At 41.6% G+C, this 16,409-nt stretch overlaps 1 protein-coding gene across 7 annotated transcripts in view; it reads right to left on the reverse strand.

Annotated features, from left to right (window-relative positions):
- Positions 1–16,152, reverse strand: part of Dab2 (DAB adaptor protein 2) — a 50,458-nt gene extending 34,306 nt beyond the window's left edge. For 3 of the 7 annotated variants that reach the window (XM_063258111.1, XM_063258107.1, XM_063258106.1), the window contains exon 1: positions 15,883–16,151. The gene's annotated coding sequence lies outside the window, so the exon portion shown is untranslated. Of the gene's footprint in view, positions 1–1,933; positions 2,081–2,262; positions 2,356–15,882 lie in introns of all 7 variants that reach the window. The other 4 variants (XM_063258113.1, XM_063258112.1, XM_063258109.1 and 1 more) reach the window with 3 other exon arrangements.
- Between the last annotated feature and the right edge of the window lie 257 nt (positions 16,153–16,409).

Below are 16,409 nucleotides of genomic sequence, written 5' to 3' on the forward strand. Positions count from 1 at the left end.
AGTAATATTTACTGTTATCTTGTGCACTCAGTAAAACAATTCTGACATTAGTGTATTTGTCTTATTAATAGCCTCTCCCCTCCAAATACAAATGTTCTAGCATCCTGCAGGTTAGGAAGTTTTCAGAATATTATTTAAAAGGTCAGGAGAGCTCTTTCAGAAGAAAAAAAAAAAATATGAAGTCCATTTTCTTACTTAATGGTTCTTGACCAAACTGGATTGGTTAACAATAAGGTAACCTTAGATAATTTCAGGTCTTTATACACAACTTATCTGGCTTCTTCAGGTGATGGTATTACTATTCTACTCTTAAAAATTTAAAGGATAAAATTCAAAAAGTCTTGAAATGGCTGATCTACCTGCCCTGAAATGTGCTTAGCGTTACTGAAAAAAAGAAAAAGAAAAAAGAAAAAAAGAGAGACAGAGAGAAGGAGAAAGAGAGAGAATAGACAAATTCAAACAATCTCTTGGAGAGTGAGCCCGAGACGCCCTAAGCTGCTCTGTCACCAAGTTTAGAAAGGTGATTCAAACAAGGTGACTCAAACTCTATGTAAGAGATTTTAGGACAGCACCACCCATGCAATCCCAAACACTAAACAATGCTCCTAATCTAAAATAGCCTTTAAGGAGTCAATTTCTATACCACCTGTGGAAAATCATTGATGTGACCTTTAACGATTAACATGGATGGCAGTATTTCAAAGAACTGAGACTTATTAGGAAATGAATACACAGCTCCCTGGTCTTATTTCTTGGTTATAAATAACCTAAGAACACAAGGAAATATCTCAAGGATCACCTTAATCTGTACCAGTTTAAAAAAAAAATTATTCTAAAAACTTTTGTTTTAGCATTTAGTGAGTGACTCTGAACATTTTCTAATACACATATTCCACTGGGTTAAGTAATCTCTAATAGCATTGTAATTATTACAGGCTAGTGGAGGGGAGAAGAAAGAATTTGTACCAGCTGCATGCAAATGAGATATCTAAGAAAACTATTGTATCATGAAACAAAAATCTCAAAGGCTCATGTTTCACATATTTATTTCATTTACTGCATTTTCTTGTTTCTTTTATGTAGTTTAGCTTGGACTTGAATTCACTGTGTAACCCAGGCTGGCCTCAAACTCCTAGCAATCCTGTCTCAGCCTCCTCAGTGCTGGAATTACAGATATGAAACACTAATGTCTAGCTTGTATTTTTCTATTTTTTTAAGGTAAGACCCTGAGAGAGCATTAAGAAACAACCTTGAAAAATACTAGTTTTCTTCCGCTTATCACTGAAAATAGTCTTTTTGCTTTTGATCCAGATATCAGTCTATGAGACTGAGAAAATTAGTCTTAACCTTATACTAATATGAAGCTTTACTCATGCATTGTGCTACTTCGTATGAACTTTACATTGCTTAGCTGGTGATTCAGTTTGGATATTTTACAAGGCCATGCATTAACTAAACAGATCACCAAATCATATGGGATCAAATATACTCCTACTTCCCAAAGGCTTTAATTATTTGAGATGATAAATTTACATAGTAAGAGAGCTTAGTTTTTCTGGGCTCCTAGACTATGAAGATTTATCTACATGATCTATAGCTGTGTCTTTTAAAATATTTTATTCAAAATCAGCTCCAGCTGTGGTGCTTTAAGAGTAACTCTGACACAGGTAACCTTCTGCTCCTTGGTTAGTAAAGTTTAACTTACGTTAAGGATGCAGATTACCATGTTATCTTACAATTGAACTAAAAACAAAACAAAACAAAAAACCACCCAATAAGCTATAGTCTATTTTCTAATTACCAGAGTATTGGCAAGAAATCATTCTTCCTACCAAGTTACTAAGGATACTGCTTGTACTCAGACTCACATGAATCACTTAAATGGTCATGTCTTGACTTTAGGGCAAAAGACTGATTTAAAACTCCGACTTGCCTCTGGGATGCTTTTTCAGAGTCAGCAGATGAATGAGACATCTTCCTTTTCTCTTCCTTCCAGGCTTGTAGCATGCACACCACTCTTTCCAGGTGTCACTGCCTTGTTAAGATGTTGTCATGGCACCAGCCACTCTGGTGCACAGGTCTGGCACACGAGGAATGAACAGGAATGATTTCTCATTAAATGCCACTTTGTTGGGCTTCATGTGAGACCTCTTGGGCCTTGATGAGATACTTTGTTTATACTGAACTACACAGGGATATCTACATCAATGAGGCACTATAAGGGAAGTATAAAATACATATTTAGGCAAGATGTTTTATTACCTCTACTGCCTCCTGTGTCTCCTTAAGGCAGTTTCCTTTCTTCTCTAAACCACTTTCTTCTCTAAACCTGTTGCAAGATCCTGCACCTCAAACCTTAAGGAAAACATAGGGTGAACTTAAGTGATTAGACAGGGACTCCACTTGTAGCCTTTTTCAGGATCCCTATTTGGCCATTAAAGAAGGGTAAGTTGAGTTGTCTCTGGAAGTTGTAGGCAGATTTATTCTATTGTAGCATCTGTTATTTTCTGCGCCTGTAATGTAGGCATATTTAGCATCAAGGAATGCAATTAGATCATTTGTTTCCTTAGTTGAACTCTATAGCCCAATGCAAAGACAAGTCTTCTTTGAAAGCCACTATTAAATTCCTAATCCAATCTTTATTAAAAAGACTCACTGCTACAAACAAGGAAGTTAAGACAAATCCTCAAAAAGTAGCAATCAAGCTCTTCCACACCCCACAGAAACATTATAGCGTCACAAAATTTGAAATCAGACAAATGTTTATAGTAGCAATGGTTTGTAACTAGTAATGTCTGCCTTCACTAACATGCTGCGGAGGCCAGGAAATAGTTCCACGGAGAACCAGGAAAGAAACAACATCAAAAATTTGCCTGTTCCCACAAAAGCAAGCAAAGTTCTACTTTAGGGCTAATTATCAGACATGGGTAGGAATTAAGTTTCTTTCTCAGACTCAATCTTTCCAGTGATGAGACCCCATCCCAAATTCCACTTTGGAGAAATTCCTTTAAAGGGGAAAAAACAAAAGGCATCTTTTTAAACTCTGAAACCTTAGGTCTTCTCACACTGAGCCTTGCCAGTCTGACCATACAAATGGTAAATCATACTTAGTTGTGATTTTGCTCTGAGGTTGTGACTCTTAGAAAATTACCAATGTCTTCAAATATAGTCTTTTTTTTTTTTTTTCAGACTGCATGGATCCCTCCTCAAAGCCATTATGGTTTAGAATGGAAATCAACTGTCCCCCAAATGCCACTGATCTGCTTAAGCAAGTTACTTCCCTACTATGTGCCAGGTATTCTTCTGAAGCTTGGCTTAGATCCATAGATAAGACTTAGGGGTTTATACTCTAGCAGGGAGAAAGAGAGAAATGCATTACAGACAGGCTTGCAGAAAATGATGAATACTTTTGAGAGAAAAAGAACAGAGTAAGGTAATAAGTTGGGACACAGTATCAGGGATGCTGAGGCAGCTTCCTTAGAAATACAGAAGGAATAAATTTTTAAAAGTTGCATGGTGGCTATAATCCCAGCCACTTGGGGTGCTGAGGCCTCAGGATTGCTGCAAGTTCAAGGCCAGCCTGGGCTACATAGTGGGACCCTGTCTCAAAAAAAAAAAAAAAAAACTGAGTTTGTTAATGTTTATTTTATACCAGTTGTGATGTTAAGACTCTCTCATTTAATTCTCTGGGGAAGACAGTACAGTACCATTCTTATTTGAGCAGAGAGGAAGCAGAAACACAAGAGTTCAACAACCAAGTCACACACATCTAATGCCTGTGCTTTAACCTTTTTGCCTTGGACAATAAAAGCAGAAGAAAGTTAAGCTAGTTCTTCAAAGGTAGGTGGAACACATAGCAGCTAGAAAGTCCATTTGGGGAAGAGGAACTCATAGTAATGCATAAAGATTATCCATGTGAGTTTGGCAAAGATCTCGGGCTGGGGCTGGGCTATGCTGGGGTTAAGGCTGAAAGGTGGGGCGAGCTGGATTAGGGGGGCTTATGACACTCTGAGTTGTCTAGACAGGACTGAGGAGACTTTGAGGTTCTGAGTGATGGTGTGGAGGTTGGGATGGTGACAAATCTGAGTACTGAGAGGCAACGAAGGGTCAGAAAGTTTCGTGGTCTGATGTTTGCATGGACTTGCCACTTTGAGTGACTCCACACTGCCAGTTTCTTTTATTTAAATACTTGGCAAATCTTCTGAAAACAAAATCTTTTAATTGAAAGGTTAAGGTCTAACAATCTCAAATGTCAGATCCAAGGTTATCCTTCCTTGACAAGCTACGATGCTCAGTGACCCTCAAACTTCAAATAAACAGGAGTGTCCTAAAGATGGATTTTAATCAATTCAAAGACTATTTATGTTACAATCTTCATAAGATCAATTTAATTCTTTAAAATAAGTACTTCCCCAATGTCAGTTTCCTAAGTCTTTATAACTGAAATAATATTTTCAAGTTAAAGGCAGCTCTCCACTAAAATAGTCACATCATTATAGTTTCTTGTGTGAGACAGAATATATACAGAATTTTTCCCTTTATGTACACATTTGTCATAACCATTAAAAATATAGGAAGGCCAGGCTAGAAAAATGCTGTTCAAGTGATATGCTGTTCATGAGATATGAGGGTGATGTGCCTTTTTTATTGTTAAAATTAACTTCCTTAGAAATGTCCCAATTTGTCACATAATCATATTTAAGATGTAGGTAGGGCTGGGAGGATACTTCAGTAGTAGAAAGCTTGCCTAACATGCACAAAGCCCAGGGGTTTATTTCTTAAAATGCAAAACATAAATAATAGATAAAAAGTAAACCTGTAGTCTCTAGTGTAGGCTTTGTTCACATTTAATACAGCTGAAGCTAAGAGAACCTTCAAAAAGAACAGGCGCCCTACTCAAGGATCCGAAGCCTCCACAGTACCATTTCAGACATCATTAGCTGATGCTTCCCTATCCAAAGCTATTGGACAAGCTCTTCATAAACCGAAAATTCAACATTAAGGTTGGCATTGAAAGATTTTTAGAAAGTTCTTTGGTGTAAGAATTTTGAAGTCGAGAAGGATCTGGCTTATTGCTGCTTTTCGGCCTGAGATTCTTGGCCACACTGAGCGCTGTGCAGATGCTGATCAACTGCAATCTAACGTCAGCATTTTTAAAAAGCTGAATGGATAACACCAGCACATTATAAAATACAGCTGCACCAGCTGGGAAGAAATTATGGTGAGTTCAAGTGATTAATTATTTAGCCCAGAGTCAAAAGTTTCATCTATTTTCTCAATTCCAACTAGTATTTAATAAACAGTTTGGAAGGCACTTTTAAAAGCAAGAAGCAAAAAGGTGTCCGTGGATGAAATACCAAATTGAAAATTATTCATTGCCATTATTACTAGCCAGCATCCACTGGGTCAGACAAGCAGAGGCGTAAGGGGGCCGCTCCACTGGTACAACTCAGGAAGACAACAGCCCCGCAGAACTTCAGTAACGGCTTGTCTTCCTTTCTTAGCCTCTGAGTGGGCATCAGCTAGAAAAACATACAGCTATTTCTCATTATAGACTGAAAGTTAAGAAGGAAGTGGGGGTCAGTTGATAAGGCAGACTGAAGTTGTTCCTTTCGCTCACTATATAATAAATTTAACTTAGCAATGTAAATTCGAGAGGCTTTAGCTGCTCATTTACCTGGTCATGTGGTTACTGTTTACAGAACACTTAGTATGTGCCAAAGTGCTCTTTGAGGCTATGGTACCATGAAAAAGAAGGCATGGTCTCTTTTCTGGGGTGTGCAGGACAGGAAGGGAGAAAAAACAAGCGAGCAATAGTTTCAACTGGTGCCTAGTGCTTTGCAAGAAGTATTTCTGATGAGGGTCCAAAAGGTTCATTAACTTCAATCATGTTTTGTAATAGAAAGATAACTTATTACTACTTCAAGGCATTGTATATAAATTGCTAGCTATGGTTGGTGGCATATGCCTATAATCCCAGTACTCGGGAGGCTGAGGCAGGAGGATCAGTTTAAGGCAGTCAAGACTGCCTGGTGAGACACTGTCCCAAAAAACCAAAAAATAAAACAGTTAAAAATCACTTTCTTACTGTTATCAACCAAGAAAAGACTTTATTTTTGTTCTAAGAGCTAATTATTCAATCGTCTTTAAATTATGATATATACTTAAAACAATAATTACATGGGGCTACTTATATTTAAATTTTGTGAGACTCCTGTACCCACACTGTGCTCTAGAGAAGCAGCTTCCTACCAGTGCCAGGGGAAGGGAATATCTGTGTAATACATAAGAGAATTAAATAGTAGCAATGATATGTCCTGTACAGTTACCTTAAAATTCAAATTTCTGGCTCAGGCTTGGTAGTGCCAGCCTATAATCCCAGCTAAGGGGTGGGCAGGGTGAGGGGTGTTAACTGAGGCAAAAGGCCCCAAATTCAAGGCCAGTCTGGACAACAATGAGATGCTGTTTCCAAATAAAATTTGTGAAAAAAGGGGCTGAGGATGTAGCTTCGTGGCAGGGCTCTTAACTTGCATGTGGGAGGCCCTGAGTTCAGTCCCCAGGACTACAATTAGTCAGTTGATCAATCAATCAATCCAAAATTTGGAATCAGGGCTGGGGATTTAGCTCAGCGGCATAAATGCCTGCCTTGCAAGCAGGCAGTCATGAGTTTGATCCCCGGTACCGATAAAAGGAAAAAGACAAAAAAAAAAAAAAAAAAAGAATAGGAGCAGGGCTGGGGATTTAGCCCAGCTGCATAAGCGCCTTCCTTGCAAGTGTGTAGTTGTAAGTTCGATCCCCAGTACCGATAAAAAAAAAAAAAAAAAAAAAAAAATAGGGGCAGAATAAACCAAGGGCTGGGGATTTAGCTCAGCGGCATAAGCACCTGCCTTGCAAGCAGGCGGTCGTGAGTTCGATTCCCGGTACCGATAAAAAAAAAAAGATTTTCAAAATTTGGAATCAGCACCACCTTTTTAAATAGCAGAGGAAATCCTATGTTCAGTTAGTGTTCAGTTTGCTGCTGTAGGGGTGCAAACAATTCAGAGGCAATGCAAATGTCTGCATGTTAGAACCAAACACGTCTCGTGCACTGTCATTTACTAGATTCCCTAAGCACACGAGTCACTTTCAGGTCACAATAGGTCAAACTTCTGAACTTCAGATTCACTATGAAAAGAGTCCCATGACTGGGGGTGTTTGAAAAGCATTACCTACTTGTAAGACCACTATCCAGGGAACACTAGGCAGCATTTGGTTCTGTCAGCCTTCCCCCACCCCCACAATAGCAATAGGAAGCCTCTATAAGAGTCCAGAGTCCAGCACAGGTCTTGGTCATGTTTGTTATTTTTATGAAAGAGTTTTGTATAGAAAGCTAAGTATTGGGGACTGAGGAGTATAGCTCAGCGGTAGAACATTTAGAATGTACAGAATGACATTTAGAATGAACATTTAGAATGCTTAGAATGTGTGAGGCCCTAGGTTCAATCCCCAGCATGGCCCAAAGAAAAATAAATAAAAAGAAAGCCAAATGTTTGCATTGCTGTACATTAACTAGAAACAGACTCACAGAATTGGTTTTGCATATATTTCAAAGAGCTATAATGTGTAGTCTATAGCTTTGTATGAAGCTAAGATTAATTCCTAGATTGCTCATCCGTTCACTGAATCTGGCACACCTTGGCCCTCTGTTTTTCATAATTTCCCTTTATTTTCATATTTTTATTCTTTCCACCTTTTTTTTCTAGTGTTACTGGGGATTGAACCTAGGGCCTTTGTACTGAGCTATATTCCCTCTGCTTTTGATTTTTTTAAATTTTGAGGTGGGGTCTTACTAAATTGTCCAAGTAGGACTCAAATTTGCAGTTCTCCTGCCTCAGCTTCCAAAGCACTAAGATTAGAGACATGCACCACCACACCCAGATCCCTATTTTTTTATTTCTGTGTTTCAGCATCTCTCCCCAACCAGCCCCTCCAAATGCGCTTTTCCCTAAAAGCTACACCACCTTGTAACGTTTTCCTTGTCCTTTGTGATTAGCTGACTTGCTGCAGGGTACTTCTGCTTTTCTACACATGCAGCATAGGTACTTGTTTATACATTGAAGTATGTGCAATTAATTCTTCCATTTTCTCAAAAAAGTCTCACTAAGAATTAAAAGCATAATAGTTCTAGCTGTACTTGAGCTTCCTTTATGAATTAATTTTGTACAAGTGCCCCACAGCCTCCCAGCCGTTCCTGATTATATTAATTGGGTTATTGGGGGTCAATTTCTGCATTCATACTCAGGTGAGATCCAAAGCCCACTGCAGAATAAACACATGCACACCAGCCTACTGTCTAGAAAGGCTGGTCACTTCTGTTTCCTCTGAACAGAGACATGGACACACTAAGCCTTTGGATGTCACCTCCCTAGCCTGTGATTGCCTACATCTACTTAAACTCCTTTGAAGTCCACTCAAAACGTGTATGGTCTCCAAGGGCCTTTTATCAGCTGTACTATTTTTCCACATTGAGCATGTTGCCTTCTGATTGTATAAAACACTTCCCTCAATTCAATAGAACTTTTGAGACCAGGGAACCATTTACTCCACTTATCTAAACTCTAAAATATCTGGTAAAGAGTGGTGCACTTTAAAACCTGGGCATGGTGTCACACGCCTATCATCCCAGCATTCAGGAGGCTGAGGCAGAAGGATCACCATGGGTTTCAGGCTAGCCTGGGCTACAGTACTGAGTTCAAGGTCAATCTGAGATACACAGTGAGACGCTGTCTCAAAAACCAAAAACACTTCTGGGCATGGCAGCACATGCCACATACATGCCTATGTCCCAGCACTCAGGAGGCTAAGGCAGGAGGATCACTGACCAGCATGGACTACATACTAAGTTCAAGAACAGCCTGGACTACATAGTGAGACCCTATCTTAACAGACAGAAAACAAACAAAAAAATACAAAAGAAACAACAGCAGCAAACAAACAACAAACAACCCCCCCAAAAAACCCAACAAATAAAAAGATAAGATTGCATTTAAAATATTTAATTTTAGAGAGAAAGGAGGATCAACCAAAAATAAAATTGGTAACAATAATAGCAATAAAATCCAGGGCCAATCTGGTTAAAATACAATTGAGACTTTCCTTGAAAACTCAGATATTTGACATGTACAGCATTGTGACTTCATTTTTTACTTTTTGGTACTAGGAATAAGACTCGCCAAACAGGTGCTGTGCTACTGAGCTGTATCACCGGCCCCACTGTGACTTCTAATCTGACTTAAGAGGACAACACTCCTGCTTCCATAATGCATTAACACTGCCCCCTAAGACCAGACCATTTCAGTGTTCTACATACGACAATGTCAACTCTCTGACCTATATTCAAACACACTTGGCTTATTTCTGCTCATGTGTAATTATTTCTGCTTTGTATCTGCTCCTGATATCTCCCTGTTGCTACTGATGCTCAATCTACTAAGGGGTATCAAAAAGCACTTTAGCATCTGAATCCCATAATGTAGAATATTAGAACAGTTATTGGTCACCTAATAGGATATTTAAAACATGAAAAATGAGTGAGGTCACTGGGATGAAGTATTCAGAGCTGGGAAGGCAGCTGTATCCACTGGACACAAGAAAGGGTTTATATTTTACCTTCCAGTATTTGGGATATTTGTTAACCTACCCCTGAAAGAGGACTCAAGTGTCCTGCCAGTTTAAAGTAGCACCTTGTACATCTACTGGCTCATGAAGCACTGTCACATTCCCCTGTGGACTCACTCATTTCATCACTTCAAAATACAAAGAAAAGTTAGTCTAATTTTCATTCTAGTCACTAACAGTAAGAACAAGAACGTTTTCTATTATCGGCTGATCTTGGTTACTGCAGGGAGAAATGTAGTTCTACGAGGTTCAGGTCTGAAGAGGCAGGTGCTTTGAGCAAGTTTTGTTTTTCCTTTTTCATTTGAAGCAAATCACCCGCCTACTGGAGACAATGAGGCTCAGATGTCACTACCTTGTGTCCTGCCCCAAGGCTGGCTTGAAGACACAGTCATCAGCAGTCCCCACTCACTAGAAGTTCAGAACGCCAGCTCTTACCGCGAAGCAATGCTATCTTCTCCAGGCCAACGTTCCAACCTGCAGTTTTTGGATCCCACCCTGTGCTTTTGGGTCTCAGGTGTGATCTCTGCTAAGCATCACTCTGCATAACAGCAGTCACTCGCAAGGCTGTTGTGCAAGGAGGGTGTGGCAGCTAAAGGTCAGGGGCACTGCACAGCTAGTTTGAGAAAGGGCAGAGCGGCCGTCCAGTGCAGGTCGGTTAGCTCTGGATTCTACCTGCTTTGCCTCACATGAAGATTTTCTTTTCTATTTCTACTCACTGGGATATTTTTCTACTGCCAACCCTGCACCATATTTCATATATACATAGTTAGAAATATTCAGATAAACCCCAAGATGCAAATCAGAGGCTTGTGCTTGAATCCTGGCTCTACTACTTGGCAATATGATCTTGGCCAACCTGACAGCTGCAGATGAGACTGGAGGGGAAAATGGAACTGTCTTTCCCATTACAAGTTACTCAGTGTGAAAGTCAAAGGGAAGAATGGAACACTGCTTCATAAAACATAAAACTCCATAAAAACTAAGTGGGGTCGATTCATTTATGGAGAGGCCTTCATCTGCGCTTTTTCTGGACACAGCATAAAAAAGTGTAAAATGTTTTATAGGTTAGAGAAAATCATCTGGTTCAAGGGTAATGATCTAGTTTACTGGAGTCTTTAAAAGAAGCTAGATTAAAAAAAAAATTTGAAAGTAGGATAGTCTCCTAATAAATGGAGATTAATTATACTCTTTAAAAATGCCAACAGAGAAGAAAGGATTTAGAAGTGAGGTGATAAGATAAAAATAAGAGTATACTGATTTTCCAAGCATTGAGAAAGCCCTGGGAAGAATGTCCCAAATCTATGCTGATTCATCTATCTGGATCCTAGGAGTCAATAAAAGGAAACTGCATTTAAGTCCAGTTGCTTTATTATTTCTGTGGCTGTAGGAGTTGAAACACTTTGTTATGCTTTTTACTGAAAAATTGAATCATAAAACAACTTGAAACGTTACTCTTAGACTCCATGGGGAACTTTTTGGATTCCCTTGCTAGAGTCTGTCTCAGTGGAACTGGAATGGAAATCACACTCAGAACCACGGTCTTGGTGAAGTTCTCTTTACCTGGGAAATACACAATGACCAGTCTTGTGAGACTGAGTTAGTTCATTTGCTTGTGAATTTACAGACAGCAGCTCATCTGTCACGTAAGAATCTAAGAGTAGTTTGGAGTAACACTTTGCATTATACTGCTAGAGAACTGAGTAGTAGCCTTTCACCAAAAGAAAACATGAAACCATATATCTACCACCCAAATTTCTTCCAGGTTAAAGAAATTTATTTATTTATTTGTTTGTTTGTTTTTGTAGTGCTGGTGTCCAAACTGAAGGTCTTTTGCATGCTAGGTAAGTGTTCTACCATTGAGCTACATCTCCAATCACTAAACAGTATTTTAAACTCATCTTTCTGGAATTGTTACTTTCAGACGGGCCAGGCGGTGTATGCCTGTAGTCCCAGCAGTTAGGAGGCTGGGGTAGGAGGATGGGTAGGAATCTGAGGCCAACCTGGGCTACAAAAAGAGTTCAGGGCCAGCCTAGTCTACAGAGACCCTGTCTAAAAAAATAAAATAAAATAAAGTAAAATAAATTGCATTGTTACTTCTTTTTATCCCCCTCTCTACTTTGCGGTTACCTGAAAACCTAAGTGGTAGTTGTCAGACATTCTGCTTCCTGGTAACTTCCCTACAACTTAACAGTTACTCAGCCTGCCCCATTTCACTTGAAATTCTTACCAGCTTACATCAGCTAAAGGTCACTTGCCTCCAGCTAGCTTGTATAAATTATGACAGTACAGAAAACTTGCCAGTCTGCTAAACTGAGGCAGTAACTTTTACGTTTATGAAACATCATAAGCCTTCATAGTTTGCTGTCTACATGAAGCTAGCAAAGATCAGAAAGTTAAGTACTGGGATTAAAATAAGTTTGAGGGATGGGGGAAGGGTGGTGTTAAGTAGAGAGGAGATTGTACGCCACTTAGTAACATCCATTTTTAGACCAGGAAGCAATTTGTTGAGATTCTGCTTGCCATAGGAGAGGCAGGCTTCCTTCCAGGGTAGCAGAAGGATGCGGGAAGGGGCCTGAGTGGTCATGGCAAGCTGCCCAGCTATGAGGGCAAGGATAGGACGGGGCCTCTGCTTGCACCGGGAAGAATTTTCATTTCTAGGCTACTTACTCTGTTTAGCCCGGGTGGTCCCTCCCTTCCCACTTCCTCAGCTAGAATGCTGACTCCAGGGGGAAGGATTGCTCCTTCTCCGTAGGGAGTCTCAGAGAGTGTGCAAAAGACTTAAAGGAGACCAGAGGTCATTTTGACCAAAACCAAACAGCAGGCGGCCAGGTCCAGAACACAGAGTAACTCCCTGGCCGTTCTAGCGTGAAAACAAGCAAACACCCCGGCTTTGTTAATATTAAGTGTTTGAATGATTAACATTTTTCAGGTAGGTGGTATCCAATTTTGATGAGAAAAATCTCTACGTGCCTTCAGTTTTTACAGAGACGTATAATTCAGTAGTTCTGGGAACAAAAAATGAATAAACCTTTCTAAATCAGAAGGTATATTCCAAGCATGTTAGATTAACTTCTTTTCCCAACAACCTCAGGGTAAATACTATTATTCTTCTCCAGATAAGAATACCTCAGCACAGAGAGATTATGCAATGCACCTAGGGTCACTTTACCAGCAATCATGTAGATGGGACTGGAACCAAGCAAGGAACAAAACCTCAGAACTCAAGCTTTCCAGCACCCCCCCAGGAGTGGCAGCTTCTAGCAGAGATGCCAGTAGCCCTTTGTATCCACACCCAGCAGCATTTGTTTCCACGCAAGGAATTTGGCTGATTTTTAGCTCCAAGAGGGGATATGATAACCCGCTTTTGTTCTGACTCTTGTGGTTAATCATGAGAGCACCTTACCACAATCTAGGCTTCTCTTAAACACACACTGGATGTCAAAGTTCTTTCATCTGGATATGACTTCAGCCGACCTCTGGGCAGTTCAGTAGCTCCACTTCAACTTTAGTATTACACAGCAGTGCCAGAGAGAATTTTAAAATACCACATCCTGTTATTCAGGTATTTCATATTGCCAGTCCAGTCCCATTCAGGCTACGTCTGATGCTAGGAAGCCTGATGAGTTTAGCCAGTTACCTAAAACTCCCAGGTTGACAACAGGGACACTTGACTTCTGGTGAGCCTCGGCACCCAGAGAGCCTGGGCTTCCACAGCCTTCCAATGCATTTTAGCACCTTAGCTTTGTCTTTAAGAAAAGTTGAAATAATGAGGAAAAGAAACACATGGGCCTTCCTTCAAAGCCATTCAAGTCAAAGCATCTGCAGTAGAAAACTTAGGCTTACAGTTAAAGAAGAGAGTTAAAAAAATAAAAGTGTAATTCATGTCCCAACCCAAACCCAAATCTTCACAAAGCCTCCTACTGGCCACGGGCCACTGGGCAAAGCATATGCTTTCCGGTCCTCTCAACTTTCAGGTAACTGAGGCATGGCTGAGGCCAACAGCACCCTGGCCAGCTGGTAAGCAGCTTCCAAATTTCAGGTACCATCCTCCTGCCAGTGGTGCCTCAAAGGCAATGCCTTTAACGCCCCACAAGACAACTCTAATCTACTCAACCTTTGAGGCAAGACAACAAACAGGCCCAATGTGGCAGCTTTGGTTTAATCTACAAGCTTACAAAGTCTGCATAGAAAGGCAAAGCAAGAATGAAAAAAAAAAAAGGCAAAGCATGGGTTTTGTTCTTTACAGATCAGCCAACACTTTTTAAAAAATGTGTGCCTTCCTTCCCTCTACTACATCCTCAGGTGAAAATCAAGAGCATTGTGTCAAAAGTTACTAAAACAGCAAATACTTGTGTGTTAGTACTCAAAGTTGCAAGCATTCCTCTACAAGCTCCTTCTGCTCATTCAGTAAGATGTAAGAGGGTGTAGCTTACTAATCCATTTTCTAGGGTGGTCAGTGGATAAGAAGGGATTGGTCTGAGTAAGAATAGAAGAATAAAATTATTCGCCAAGGAAATTTTTCATGAGGAAAAGAATCCAGGTGGCCGTAAGCAGGAACCGATAGGCAAAAACGGATGACGAATTTGGAAGAAGCACATGACTGAAACACACATCAGAGAAGAACTCCAGGCTCCCTCTGCACTGTCTCTTAAGAGACTTACTCGCCAGATGGCACTCTCCAGGTAGCATGAAATGTGGCATTGTTTCTTCTGGAGACGCGCGCTCCACCCAAAAGATCTTTCTTCAAAGAGACCTCAAATATTCCTAAAGAATCTCAGCAATAAACTTGCTTATAGTGTCCCTCAAGCCTGTTTGCTTTCTATGAGGAGAGAGACAGAAGCCATGAGGTGAGTGGGATACCTAGCCCAGGGCAAGGCAGCCTAACCCAGGGTAAGCCACATGGTGCCCAGCCATTTGGTAGTAGTGAGGTTCAACCCTGCCCTCGACTAGTTCCCTTCTCTAGAAACCAACAGATGCTTTGGGTGGAGAACTAACCTCAATATTATAAGAAAGATCAGTGGAGAAGCATGTTGTCTTAAGACCATAACTGTAAGCAATCCCAGCACTTGGAAGAGTGAGGCAGGACTGCCTTGAGTTCAAGGCCAGCCTCATCTACATAAGGTGACCCTGTCTAAAAAAAGGGAGAACAGGAAGAAATCAACTCTGTATCTTATCAAAGCCATTCCAGAACCCCTATCAGAGAGCTCGAAGGCATTTTTGTTGCTGCCTTCTTTGCCATTAATTACATCTCTTTGAGTTACATCTTACTTTCTTCTCCCTCATTCTCCTACTTTGCCTCATTAGGGCCAGAAATTTTTTCATGAAGCCACTTTATGGAGCAATAGCAACATTTACTATGCATGAAGTGGCTCCTCCATAAAGCTTAAGCCCTTCCATCTGCCTGGAAGCTGGTTCCTCCTCTTCTCCTTTCGTCCTTCCAAACCCAAGTGAAAAGAAAGAGGGGAAAAAAAAGCGGAGGGAGCAATGGGGTGGAGATAACATCCAGATTCTTTAAGTGTTTTCAATTCAGTTAAATTTCCCTTTGGAACCAAACAGCTCCCTGCTGAAACCGACTGCGGACCTGAATTCCAGGCTAGGAATTAAGAAGGAAAGACAGCAGAAACAAATAACAGAGTCAGCTCTATGCTATGAAAACCGCTAGGTTGAGGAGGGCTCCAAGATTTTAACCCATTCATTTTGCCCCTTTTCTAAAATTCTCAATCTTTCCAACCAGTCTACAGCAATCAAGCAAGCACTTCTAGGATTTAAAACAAGTTCTTTAAGTGCCTTTGCTGATACTTCCTCAGGAATGCTGGTGTAAGACAAAGTTCACATTTTAATGCCACGCGTTGTCAGTCCACCAGACAAGCCAGGTCCTCAGCCTTGGTCACTCGGCAAAAATAAACACGCTTCGAAGAGTTAATTAGGCGGTCAGCGGCCACACTGGAGTCCTAGAGTCCTACCAGGGCTGCCCCACGGAGTTTTTACACTCACACACACAAAGGAGGCACTCGGTAAATGTCACAGATGGGCATCAAGAGTCGGACGCCAAGGTAAAAGCATTCCGTGGGCTCATTCCACAGATGCAGGACTCAAACTAGCTCGTGTCCCAAGGGCAGTCTCATTTTAAGATATTCCCCACAGCCCAAGGTCTGCACCCACGTCACAAAAGCAAAAACACACAAAAATGGAGCCAGCGGGGAGAAGGACTGCGAAGCTACTCACCAGCTCCTAGCGCCTGTGCGAGGCGAGCATGACTTCCCGCGCGGAGCCTCCGGGCTGCAGCGCAGCGCCGCGGTGGCCCCGCTTAAATAGCCGCGGGCCGGAGCTCGAGCCGCGCGGCCACTCCCGGCGAGAGATATGGTTCTAATCAGATGCTGGCAGCTGAGGACTCCCCAGGAATGCGCCGGGATGTTTTTGCTGCCTGGGCTCGGTAACTCCCCCTCAACGTGTCTGCAGAGCCTTCCAAACTTAACTCTTCCCTGCCTCCCGGGCCCCGCCCCCACTCACCCCGCCCCGCCCCCACTCACCCCGCCCCGCCCCGCCAGCTGGGGGCGATCGCCCGGACCCCGCGCGCGAGCGGCAGGCGTGGGGCGCCGCCCGCAGCTCCAGACCGGCGTGGGCGGGCGGCCGGGCGGGGGCCGGTGCAAATGAGGACAGGAAAGGGAAACTCTGGAGGAAAGGGGTGGGATCCGCCGGGCTGCGTTTCATAAATCCGTTCCCTGGATCGCCGCTTTGAGTGATGTGGCACG

This window comes from Cavia porcellus, unplaced genomic scaffold, assembly GCF_034190915.1.
Source record: "Cavia porcellus strain 051 isolate PalLab524CR breed Dunkin Hartley unplaced genomic scaffold, mCavPor4.1 scaffold_11, whole genome shotgun sequence".
NCBI lineage: Eukaryota > Metazoa > Chordata > Mammalia > Rodentia > Caviidae > Cavia > Cavia porcellus.